Genomic DNA, 13,182 nt, shown 5'->3' with positions numbered 1-13,182 from the left:
GCCTGTTTCCACCAACTCGTGAACATTCCCCTGTGGATCCAGAATAATCTCTCTGAAATCCGGTAACAACACCGGATCTTCCATCAAGTCCGGAAACCACTCCTGGGATTTCCAAAATGGAGTTATCGTTACGATCTCCGCTTTCTCTCTCCTGACCTTCACCAAAGCTCTATGAATCAAAGAGAATGGGGGAAAAGCATAATTCCTTCCTGCACTCCAATTCTGTAGAAAAGCATCTATTCCCTTCGCCTCCGGATCTGGTCTCCAACTGTAAAAATCTTTCACCTGACAATTCAACCTGTCCGCAAACAAATCCACCTGAAAAGGACCCCATCTCAACTCCAAACTGCTGAAAACTTCCCTGTTCAACATCCAATTGCTCACATCCTTCAGGTACCTTGAAATCCAGTCCGCTTCTACGTTGCTCAGACCCGGAATATACTGAGCTTGAACCACAATTTCCCTTTCTAAGCAAAACTTCAAAAAATCACTTGCTAGGTTCGCTAGACCTTTCGACCGTGGACCCTCTAACTTGTTTACATATCTCACTGCAGACAGATTGTCCATTTTCAAGAGCACACAACACTTTATCTGATCCTTCATGAAACTGTTTACCGCGAAAGACCCTGCCAGTAACTCCAGACAATTTATGTGCATCTGCGTTTCCTCCTTGGACCACTTCCCTCCTGTTGACACCATTCCGCACTTTGCACCCCAACCTTGAAGACTCGCATCCGACTCTATTTCTATCCCTGGCACTACTCCAAAAATTGCCCTTCCGTTCCATGCCTCCAAATTCATCATCCACCACTTCAACTCTTCCCTTGAATCCTGATCCAACCATAACCTCTGAGAATATTTTGCTCCTTTCCTCAAGTGAAACCCCTTCAACCTCTGTAATGAAGAGGTGCTGGAAAAATCGCCTGAATCGATGCAGACAACAGACCCAACAACCAAGCTAGCTGTCTCAATGTGATCCACTCCGAAACCATAGCCCTCTTCACCTCCTTCTTGATCGTCTTCACTTTTGCCATTGGCAACTTCAATACACAATCCAATGTCAGAATCTGAAAACCTAAAAACTGCATCTCCTGCTGAGGGACAACACATGACTTCTCCCTGTTCACTACAAACTCCAGATCCTCTATCACTCTGATCGCAAACTCTGTCCTCTCCCTTGCCAGATTCTCCTCCTCTGCCATGATCAAAAAATCGTCCAGGTACACAATCAAACGAATTCCCTGCGATCTCAACCAAGCTGCCACCGGACGCATCACCTTTGTGAAACACCAAGGGGCTGATGTCAATCCGAAAGGGAGGCTCTTGAATCTCCATAACTTCCCTTTCCACCTGAACTGGAGAAAACCTCTCTGTTCTTTGCACATTGGAATTGTTAAATAAGCATCCTTCAAATCTAACCTTGTCAACCAATCTCCCTTCCTTAAGAGATCCCTTAACAAATGGATGCCTTCCATTTTGAAATGATTGTATACAACCCAATCGTTCAAACCCTTTAAATTTATTACAGGACGCATCTTCTTTTCCTTCTTTTCCACTAAAAATATATTGCTTATGTAACTTCCTCTTACATACCTTGCTTCCTCTATCGCCCCCTTATCCTCTAGAGCATTTATCTCTTCCGTAACCATATCCTCCATCTCCTTTGAGAACCTCAAAATATTTGGAACTCTTTCCTGAACTGGATTCTCTACAAAATCTATCCTGTAACCAACAACAGCTTGCAAGACCCATGGATCTTGAGTAATCTCATTCCATCTCGAAACAAATAGGGCTAGTCTGCCGCCCAACTTTATTCGGATAGAAGAATGGTCTTGTAAATTCCTTACCTGAGGCCCCTCTTGTTCTCCGCTCAGAGCGCATGCCTCTTCCTCTGCTTCTCTGCCTTTGAGGGAAAAAATTCCCTGTCCTCCTCTCAAACTGTAATAGTTTGATCCAAAACCTGAACCATAACCTCCTGCCTCTTCCGAAATTTCCTCGTGAAATTCCTTGCCCACGGCCGGGCAACCGGCCCCACATTCACCCGGCCACTCCAAAAACACGCCTGATGTCCTTCTGCGCTTTCTCCAAGGAACTAAAGGTATTGACATACCGGCACATGTCCTTGACAAAGTCATCCCCAAATAACAAACCTTCTGAACGTTCCCCTGGCTCTTTACCAGCCAAATCCACTAACTTAGGATCAATCTTCAACAAGATAGATTTTCTTCTTTCAATACACAATGCCGTATTCACATTTCCCAGAAGGCAAATTGCCCTCTGAACCCACTGGCGCATATCTGCCACGTCTATTCCAACATTGTTAGAATGTGCTTCCTCGCACATATCAAAGATTTTGGTTAGAGGACCCAGAATTTCTAAGAGCTCCTGACACCCTTTCAGACCTTTCTCCAGGCCCCTCCTAGGATCCTTCCCAGTTTTATTTATAAAAGTTAACATCCTTAGATCTAACTCTGGAGTATATGCTACTTTGCTATCAAGGCTGGGCCTCGGGCACTCACTCCTCATTCTTGTTCTAACTTCCTTTGGTATTTCTCTCCTTATCCAAAAACGAACATACTTAGCAACGTGCTCCACCGGAGCCCACTGTGGTGACAGGGGGTGCTGTATTAAAAGAAGATCAAACATTTCCTCGCCTTGAGGGTAAAAATCTCGTTCTCCTCTAACTTTACTTCCTTTACTATTAATTTTGATTTTTTAAAAGGAATCTTCTCCAAGTCTGAATCCTCCAGACTTGAACTACATGTAATTTCAACATCACCACTTGAACTCGAATCACATGCCACAGTGGTATGCTTGCTCTTACGCGCCTATTTTGTGCCTCCTCTCGCCTTTATAGCGACCTCTTTGAGAACCTTACGTTCCTTCTCTTTCCTTTTTGCATCCAAATGCTTCCTTTTAAGACTCTTTTTTGTACCATGGCTGGTAGTACCAGCAAGAGTATCCACCTCTTCTGTGGTCCAAAAACTCTCATCCTCATTAACCCTTTGTTTCTTATGAATACCCTTTTCTATAGTACTCTCAATCTTTTTATCAGTGGATGCTGTCATTTCTCCAAACATTTTGTCCATATAGGACTTCATTCTCTCTTCGAAATTTCCCTCAGCACCCTCCATTTCAAAAGCTTTTTCACTCATTAAATAATCCAAATATATTAAAATTAAACAAGATCAAAACCAACTAACTACACAATAATTAATACTTTCCCTATCTATTCAACCAAACGCGACCTCGACCTCACTCTGAACCTCCGACTTGTGTCTGACAGAAAAAACGCAAACTGTCCGTTTTTCTTCGTTATCTGACAGCCCAAAACATGGTAGCCAATTCTCCCTCAAGCATTCATTATGATTTCCCAACTTGACAAAATGGCCGCCGCACGTTAGGTGTGTACGGCGGCCCTTCAGGAACACAAACGCGTGCGCAAACCAACATCACACAGAGGACTTCTGCCTCGCGCTGAACCTACACCATCGCAACACGCGCGCCTGTAACACGCGCGTTTCCTCGCGCTACGAACCAAACTTCTAACTGCCACCAGACGGTAACTTCACTCTCCCCTTATATTTTTCAAGATTTTAAAAGACTCCTACTCCTATTCAAACCAAGTTACGATCAGAAAATCGACCCCAGTCTGACTAAATAAAATACAGCTTCCCTGTACTTTTGCGAGAAACTCCAAAAATAAACTTACATCTAGACCTTTTAAATAAACTCTAATTTAAATAAACACATACTTTTTTAAAAAATTAATTCAAGAACTAAACATATTCATACTTAAAATTGCATTAATCATATACATTTCCTAATTAAACATCTCTACAAATTAACTTGCTCACACATTTAAAACAGTTTAAAATTGACTTATCTGAAGCCTGAGCAGCAACAAAAGAGGAAGATGGCTGCAGGTTCTAAGAGGATATGCATGTTCAGTATTCTAGAAGTTTTTGAGTGTTCTGTTTCTATTTTTGTTGCTGCTGCCTGAGTAGTAATAAAGGGTAGTGCATAATATTGGCCTCCGGGCCTTGATGTAAAATGACTTAAAAATGTGTTCTTTTTTTTTTTTTTTTCTTTTTTGTCCTCATCTTGCGATTATCATTATGCATATGGAGTACCAGGATTCTGCCTCGTTATTTTTAACCGACACTGCCCCTTGTTCTCTCTTGATTGGGGAGTTTTGACCATTTGTTATTTGAGGAGTTTCCTTTGCTCGTCACATAACATTGCCTCTGGCTTGGGTTGGATCGGGGGGAGCTAGCCAGCTTGGCTACTCGGCAAGTACCTTACTTGTCCACCAGAAGATAGATCGCTTTAATCATAGGACTTAAGTTTGTTTTTATTTGAGGTTTAAAAATGATTCAAAGATATCCCAAAACTTAAATCTTTTGCTTACACTTCCTAGTTTATCAAGTTTGTTAATTCTTATTGCCGAGTTTAGCCATTCTGCGTGGGTTGGGCAAGAGGGTCCTATCCATTTAATACATATTTCTCTCCTTGCTAGAGCTATTAGTACAAAAAGGAGATTTTCCTGCTCTTTAGTTAGACCCCCTTCATTATCTGAGCTCAAAATCCCAAAAAGAGTAAGAGTCGTACTTACAGTAAGTTGTTTGGCCAGGATAGTGCTCAAGGTCTTACCGACTTGATCCCAAAATTCCTCCAAATGTGGACAGCTTTTAAACATATGGATGTCATTTGACTTTTCTTCTCCACATTTAGGGCATTTCCGTATTCCAGCGTTTTTGAATTTGGACAGTTTTTTGGGGGTCCAATATGCCCGGTGAATTGTATACAGATGATTCCTCTTCGGAGCCGCGGATTTCAAGGTTGACCAGCATTTAGCTACAGATTTTTCCCATATTAGATCTAGATCTGTTATTACAGCGTCTTTCCATATTTGGGCTTCCATATTAGCACTGTCTTCGTTGGCCGTTATCAGAGCCCAATACCACTTAGCCACTTCTTTTGGTAATCGCGTTGTTGTGATCATGTCATCCTCCAGGTTTTCATTGCCATGTATATTGGGTAGAGTTTTGGACCAACTTGACATTTGATAATACTTAAATTTTGATAATGTGTTGTTCGACAGTTCTTGAAGTTCTACCCAGGTTTTTATATTTGGGCCATCTAGTATTTGCCCCCAGTATTTGATGTCGGCTCTTTTTAATGCTAGTGCAAGAGTATCTTTTAAGCATTCTGGGGTTCCGGGGGATTCCCAAATAGGAGCCCACTTACTGTAGTATGGTATATGTAATATGCCTCTGATTTGTGTCCACATCTTTGCTGCATCTCTCAGTATCTTAAGCTTTATTTTTTTAAAGTATTTGGGATGTCCATACTTAAACAGCGCATGATCCTCTGAATTTGTGATTACTTGTAAATAGGCTGAGTAATGTTCATGGTTTTTCAGTAGAGGTTTGATGTTTTTAAATTGAAAGGCTCTGCAATATTCCACCAGGTCTGGACTGGCCAGCCCGCCCTCCTTCTTGCTCCTCCTGATCTTTTTCCATGCAATCCTCGTGCCCTTTGCTGCCCAAATGAAGCTTGTTATATCTCTTTGTGCCCGAGCTAGTTCTGCTTTCCCGAACTCCATTGGAATTGTATTAAATAAAAAGGTGAACTTTGGCAAAATGGTCATCTTGATTATATTTGATCTCCCAATCAGACTCAATGGTAGAGAGGTCCATGTCTCAAGTAACTTTCTTACATCTCCGGCAACTTTATTCAAATTCCTGTTTGCAATCTTCTCTATGTCATGGTTTATTAAGATTCCTAAATACCTGATTTCATTTTTTATGAAGTTGTTTTGAAAAGCCGTATTCCATGTCATAATTTCTGTCTTTGTTTGATTCACCAAATATCCTGAAATTTTACCGAATGTAGTTAGAGTTTTCTCAATACTTGCTTTAGCTTTTGGGTAATCATCAGTAAAGATCATTAAGTCATCCGCATAAAGAGCAATTTTTTCTCCCAACTGCCAGACTTGAAAGGTGTTATTTCGTTGTTGTTTCTTAGCTTGTTTGCCAGAGGCTCAATATATAAATTAAAAAGTAAGGGGGAGAGTGGACAACCCTGTCTCGTTCCTCTGGTTATTTTTATGTTTTCTGTCAAACTGCCATTTATTAGGACCTTTGATTTTGGATCTTTATAGATCAGGTTTACCATACCTGTAAAGTGCGGTCCAAAGTTGTTCTTGATCATAACTTTCTCAAGAAAGGTCCAGTTGACCCGGTCAAACGCCTTTGCGGCATCAACAGCGAGTATAGTAAGCGGAGTTTTCTCACTTGTAGCAACGTCTACTGCAGTTAAGAGTTCTTGCGTTACTTCATGTAAGTACCTTCCTTTAATAAAACCTTTTTGGTCTTGATGTAGTAAGTTTGATAGTACTTTCCCTAGTCTAGCTGCCATTATTTTTGTAAATATTTTGTAATCAGCGTTCAATAGAGATATTGGACGGTATGATTCACATTTGAGTGGGTTCTTTCCGGGTTTCAGAATAATTGAGATTATAGCATCATTCCATGAATCAGGTATTGGTTTCTGTTGTATTAAAATTAAATTGATTAGTTTGGTTATGTGGGGAAGTATGGAGTTTTTTAGTTTCATATATAGTTCATTTGGAATAGCATCCGGTCCTGCTGCTTTTCCCTTTTTCAGACCTTTAATTGCATCTGCCACTTCTTCTTCAAGGACTTCTTTATCTAGTGTTTCTCTGTCATTTTCTGTCAGTTTTAGGAGCTCTGCATCTTCTAGGTAGGAGTTAATCCTTTGCTCTGAGGGATTTAAGTCTTCCGTATACAGGTCTTTAAAAAATTTCCAAAATTCTTGCTTGATGGTGATTTCATCGGAAGTAGGATTATTCTGACCATCCGGAATGATGCTTTTTACCTTGTTTTTAGCTAGATCTGTTTTGAGTTTCCATGCTAGCCATTTTCCGCATCCCTCACCATATTCATGTTTCGCCAGTTTGCTGGAATCCCATTTTTTCTGTAATCTCTCCTCCAGGATTTGATTAATTTTATCTTTATGCGTTTGTTTTTTGTTGATAAGATCTTGCTTCTTGACCTCTTCATGTTCTTCGGATATAGCGATATCAAGAGTACTGATCTCTGTTTCTAGATCTGATATCTCTCGCTTTCCTTGTTTATTTTTGCGCGCCCCTAAGCTCAAGAGTTTACCCCTTAAGACTGCTTTATAAGTATCCCACGTTATTTGTTCTGTGGTATCTGACACATTTAGTTCGAAGAAGATGTTTGTTTCTGTTTCTAGTTCCTTTATAATTTGTTCGTCTTCCAGCAAGGCTCTTTCAACTGTGAATCTCCTTTCGGTTTTATTTTCTGTGATTTGTAGTTCTAATTTTACTGCCGAGTGATCTGACAGGTGAGCTGTCAGGTGAGATATTTTTTTTACTTTCCTTGCTATTTCGTTACTGATCAGAAAAAAGTCAATCCTGGATTTATGACCCAGTTTTTTGTTGTGCAAAGTGAATGGGTGTGATTTTTCTCCTTTATCCTTCCAAATATCCACCAGATTAAGGTCCCTTTTGTAAGTCCCAATCCATTGTCTCATTTTTTTTAGATTAGTATGTCTCCCTGGAGGGAATCTATCAAGTTTTAAATCCATTACTAGATTAAAGTCGCCCCCTAATATTATGGGAGAAGTGACTAAAAGTAGCTGCGAGTATAAATTTCGCAGCGGATCAGCATCATCTAGGTTAGGACCATAGTATCCTGCAACTGTAATGGGAGAATTTCCTATTTTTGTATTGACTATTGCCCATCTTCCTTTGCAATCTACTTCTGAGCTGATTATAGTTGCATTTAGGGACTTTTTAAAGATTATCGCTATTCCCTTAATATTGACTTGTTGTGTTGTGCAGATTAAAGTGTCAACCCACCATAGGTTCTTAGTTATTTGATCCCATTCTTCCTTTAACAAGTGGGTTTCTTGTAATATTATTATCTCACTTTTCTCTGTTCTGATATATTCTAAGATTTTATTTCTCCTACTTTTTGTTCTTAACCCGTTCACATTCCAGGATAAAATTTTTACCTCTCTACTTTCACTCCCCATTTATTATGTTCAGTTGTTGTGATTTTTTTTTATACTTCGCTCCCTGATGTTTTGATTTCCTGAATTTTCGCAGATGAGGTATTTTTTGTTTTTTTCCCCTATTTTGCTCCCCACCCTTTTTCGTGTATTTTCGTACTTTCTGATTTGTGTATTATGGTTACCCTCCCCGGGGAAGCCTCCATCTTCTTCTCCTTTGGTTATGTTTGTAACCCTTTTGGCTTCCCGTCCCCCCCCCGTGATTCTTATCTATATACATTTAAAAGATGAAAAAAAAAAGATTTAGTTGGATTATAGCTCCTACAGATTATTATCCTTAAGTGTGAGTTTTTTTTTTTTTTTTTTTTTAAAGTGTGCATTTTAGCATTTAGCATTTAACTTAGTGGTTCCTCTGATAGTACTTGATCTTTGATTTGTTCTATTACGTTTTTCACTTCTTCAGGCTCTCTTAGATTTCGCATCTTGTTTCTCCACATAATGCGTAATGAGGGTGGAAATTTCATTTGCACTGTGGCACCTAGCTGTTGCAATTCGGACATCAAATTTCCCAGTTCCCATTGTCTGGTCTGCGAGGCTTTTGACATATCAGATCTTATTTTAAAGTTCCAACTATCTTTGTTATATGATCCTTTTTTCAGTGCCTCCCCCAAGATTCTATCCTTCAGCATATACGTTTTAAAGTTTACTAGAATTTTCCTGGGGGTTTTCCTTTCTTTGCTTTTTCCATAAGGATCTCTGTGCACCCTCTGTATGTCCTCGTTTAAAACCTCCTTGTCCGCCCATGGGAAGTGTTCCGTCAAAAGTGCCACTACAAATGCTTTTACGTCTTTACCCTCTTGATTCTCCGGTACATTTAAGATCCTTATGTTATTCTTCCTGGCCTGATTTTCTAAAGATTCCAGTTTATCGTTTATATTTTTGTTCTCCAATCTTAAGGAATTTATTTCCTTTCTGTTTTTCTCCACCTTCTTATCCAAGCCAGTAACTTCCTTTTCAATTGCCGTGACTCTGTCTGCTAGGGCATTTAGCTTGGTATCCAATTTCTCGCAGACCTCCTGTATTTTGTTTTGTTTTGATTCAGAAATGGAGAATTTCTCTTTCATTTCTATCCATATTTTTTCAAGTAGTTCGTCTGTTTGAGTTTTAGCTGGGTTTTTGTTATACTCTGTGGACCTTGGGTCATCGTCTTCCTTCTCTCCAACCTCTTCCGTCCTATTTACAATTTTGTTTACTACTGCTGTTGCAGCGGGATCAGCGCCTCCTTCAGCCATGTAGATTTCCGCTCCTTCTTCTGTGCTGATTTCCCTCTTTTTCCAAAACTCCTCTAGGCTCTTGTTTTCCACCAAGTTCTTTTTCTTTGTTCGAGTTTTTCTCCCTTTCTTTGTCTTGTTAGGGCTCGGTTTTCCAACTAGTAGGGGAATTCCTCGTTGGTTCTCTTTTCTTTGGGAATGAGTTTCTGTAAATTTGGGTTTTCCTTCCTTCTCCTTCTCGCTTTCCCCAGCTTCTAGTAGTTTTTGTGGTTTTATGAGGCTAGGAGGACCCGAGTTCAGCTCTTGTTGCTGGATTTTAAAGTAGGACCTGAGAGAGGGGGTAACCTTTACTTTTACTTTTGATCTTTCCTCCTTCTCTACGTCGTTCTGTAGAAAGTCTCTGAGTATTGTCTTTTGTTTTTTTCTGCTCACTCTCGGAGTGATACCCTTTGGAAACTGCTCTTGACTCAGAAATTTTCTGTTGCGTAAACTGTAGAAGGATCTCCCAGTGCTAGGCTGAACTCCTTGTTGCCAAGGCTCAGACCCTGTTTCCGATTTAGTTCCGACTTGATTTTTTGGGAGATCTTTTAAATCTTTTAAATCCTGAGGTTTTTTCTCTTCTGAGGCCTCTTTTGAAACCTCCTGTGTTATTTCAGTGGTACTACTCATGTGCTGATTGTTTGTGGAGGTTTTCTCTTCAATACTTGTAATACTTGTAAACTGACAAGGTTGTAGATATTTATATGTTTGGCCCAGCCAAAAATGTTGAGAAAGTTGACAGGACTGACTGTTAACACTTTTAAAATTATAGTGTGTTTTATCATAAGTGTTTACTTGTTGGGCGTTTACTATATCCAAAATCTGAATATTTTTAATGCTTTCAATTTTTAAACTATTGTTATTTAACGCTTTCTCTCTGTGTTTGAGAATTGAATTCTCCAGTCTTGCCTCTCTGTGTTCATCATTTTTTTTTCCAGGTGCACTTCCTTGGGTAGTCCTCAACCCTATTGCGTTATCCAATGTGTTCAGTTCCCCCGCTATCGAGTTAGGAGCCCTGCTGGCCCCCTCGAGCTTCTGCTGCTCCCCAGCCCTGACTCTGTCTCTGCTGCTCGCGCCCCGGAACTGAAAGCTCAGTCTTCCGGAGGCGCGGCGGCAGCGCGTCTTTGCTCTCTGCGCGGCGCTCCACTTGCCTGTCTCCGCTGTGACACAAGATCCCAAGCCTTCGAAGCCTCTCCTCGCTTCACGCCGCCCGCACACTCCGCTGACAGCTCCCGAAGGGTCCAAGACCAGCAGCACGCTCTCCGCCTCAGATGCGCCACAAGCCTCAACTTCCCAGGCGCCGCTTGACCAACAGTACGCCACACCCCTCTCCCCACTGCACAGCGAGAGAGAGACGGGAGAGACAACCTCGGAGAAAAACACCATTCCAGGTAAAGTCCGTGGTTTTAGATAGAAATGTCTTTTCCACGTACTCGTTCTATTCAAAGATTAACCACTACTATGCACCAAATTCATGTTAATCCGTCTCGAGTTTAATTGCCGTCATGCCGGAGCTGCTCCCCAACCTCTGCCACAGTGAATCACGAGGGAAACGGGAGCTCTCCGACCGAGCCTCCTACTCGGCCGCCATCTTCCCCCTCTCCCCGGCCGCCATCTTCCCCCTCTCCCTGTGTTCTACAACTGCACGAATGACCCCTGATTTGATAGTTAAAGTACACCAAGACATAATGGAGGGGTTAAAAACGAAGATGGATGATTTCATATAACGTTCTACTTAAGAATCTGCTCCTTTTTAGAATTTAAAAGGTGAACATATGGCTGTTATTTTTCTGTGTGAACAGAACAGGAAAAGAGGGATTCATCCTAAGCCTTGATACAGCAGCTAATATTAAGCCTCATACAGGATTCAAGCTGGCCTCAGTGAAATATTCAAGGTTTTATTAGCGATTTAGATCTTATGAGTTCTACAATATACAAAAATATATCGAATAATACAACTTTAAAACGGTGTATTTTATAACACATTAATTCGTTAACTTGGAGATTTATCATCTCCATTGCAGATTTAGCTTTTGAATACCATATTTATATTTTTAAAGCTAGACAAATATAACGTGTTCAATAGTCAGTACATCATTTTAACATAATTTGCATATTCTTTCCTCCCAAACTACATTCTGCTATGCATCATCACAGTTTTTAACTGTAAATGTTTCAACTCACATAGCATTATGAATCTTCGTACCCTATGTTCCAGGTTCCAATTCAAATACATTTGAGAGACTGTTGCTTGACATGATTGAATAATACAACAGAAACAAGATTGTGCTCAACATATTTCTGTATAATTTTCCATGGAGCAATTTTTATGGTATGCTTTAAAAACATTTTTAAGGTGAATATAGCTCAGACTAAATATCTAATCTAGACAAAGAAAAGTGCATAAGTGTAGTTAAAAAATTATTTAAACATGATCCTGTCTTTATAGTAGGAATGAAACATTCTGAAGCCATAACACTCCTTAAAGACGTTTCTGGAGAATACAGTGCACCATCGTAAAAAAGCCGCCAACCCTAATTGTAACCTTAGGCCTTCTATTGATACAATAGAATTTAAAGTGCAAATAGTGCGCAGAATCTTCCCCTCCACCCTATGCATAAAGTGCCATTGATAACATATTTTTTGTCTCTAGCATATTAAAGAGTTGGCGGAATATTCATTTTATATGCTGTTAAGAGATGATTAAAGTGACTGACCTTTTGCTCCATAAAGTGATTTTAATCCATCTCCATGGGAAAATGCCTTATTTGATGTATGTGCAATATGTTCGCTGTCAGTTGGCTAACATAATTCTTCCAAGATCAGGGTAAGATTTTACTGCTTCTATGGTAGAATTGTTATAAAACCACTTATACTTTGTATTAATCCAACACCCCTGTGGGTGAAATCTCATGACCTTAGCTTTATTTATATTTACCATCAAGAACCTGAGCGTGTGAATAAGATGACAGGGTATCAAGACGACTCTGAAAAACGTTAGGAGTCAGGTCTAGCATTACAATATTGTGCGCATGAAGGAGTGTACCTAAAGGATAAGAGAATCATTTTAGGGCCTCACCAGCTACCTTAATCAACACATCAGGTTGATCTGCCATATATTTTGAAAAAAGGAGGGCTGCCAACTGGCAACCCTGTTTCATGTCATTTCTGGTAAGGATTCTCCGGAGTCATACCCGCCTACTTCCTAACATACCATGACACCAGGTAGCGGTGCAAAGGGCAATGATGAGTTTTAGGGGACCCCCTCCCTGGCATTCCAGTGGCACTCAACTTCCACCAAAGGGTCTGCCTGTCAACGCAATCAAAAGCAGTTGAGTAATCAAGATAGGCCACATAGAAAGGCATCCCCCTCTGTTTCACATATTTCTCCATATAAGACTTATCACAGTTACATTATCCAGAGTCAAGTGACCAGCTCTAACCTCCACCTGCCCCAGTGGTATAACATGTTTTGCCTCCTCCCATTCTTGTAGATTAGATAAAACAAATAAAGGGAAAATCTTTCCTGTGGCCCCTGTGGAAATATAAAATCTAATCCTTTGTTTTTTTAATTAAGCTGTGCCTCATCCATTTTAACCCCCTGCTCTGTTTTCAGTCTGGCTCTATCCTTGGCGCCATACCTCCATAAACATTAGGTAACGAATCTAAATTGAGACATTGTAGGCTGCGTAAACATGCAAAGTCAGCACAAAAGAACAGCTGATGTCTGCACTGGGTTCTTTAAACAATAGTAAAGCCTTAGCTACAGTTTGTTCAGATAGCCTATCTTGTTGTGCAGCCTCTGGAT

This window comes from Lissotriton vulgaris, chromosome 9 (assembly GCF_964263255.1).
Source record: "Lissotriton vulgaris chromosome 9, aLisVul1.2, whole genome shotgun sequence".
NCBI classification, from domain to species: domain Eukaryota; kingdom Metazoa; phylum Chordata; class Amphibia; order Caudata; family Salamandridae; genus Lissotriton; species Lissotriton vulgaris.
Note: the sequence above shows the minus strand (reverse complement) of the source record.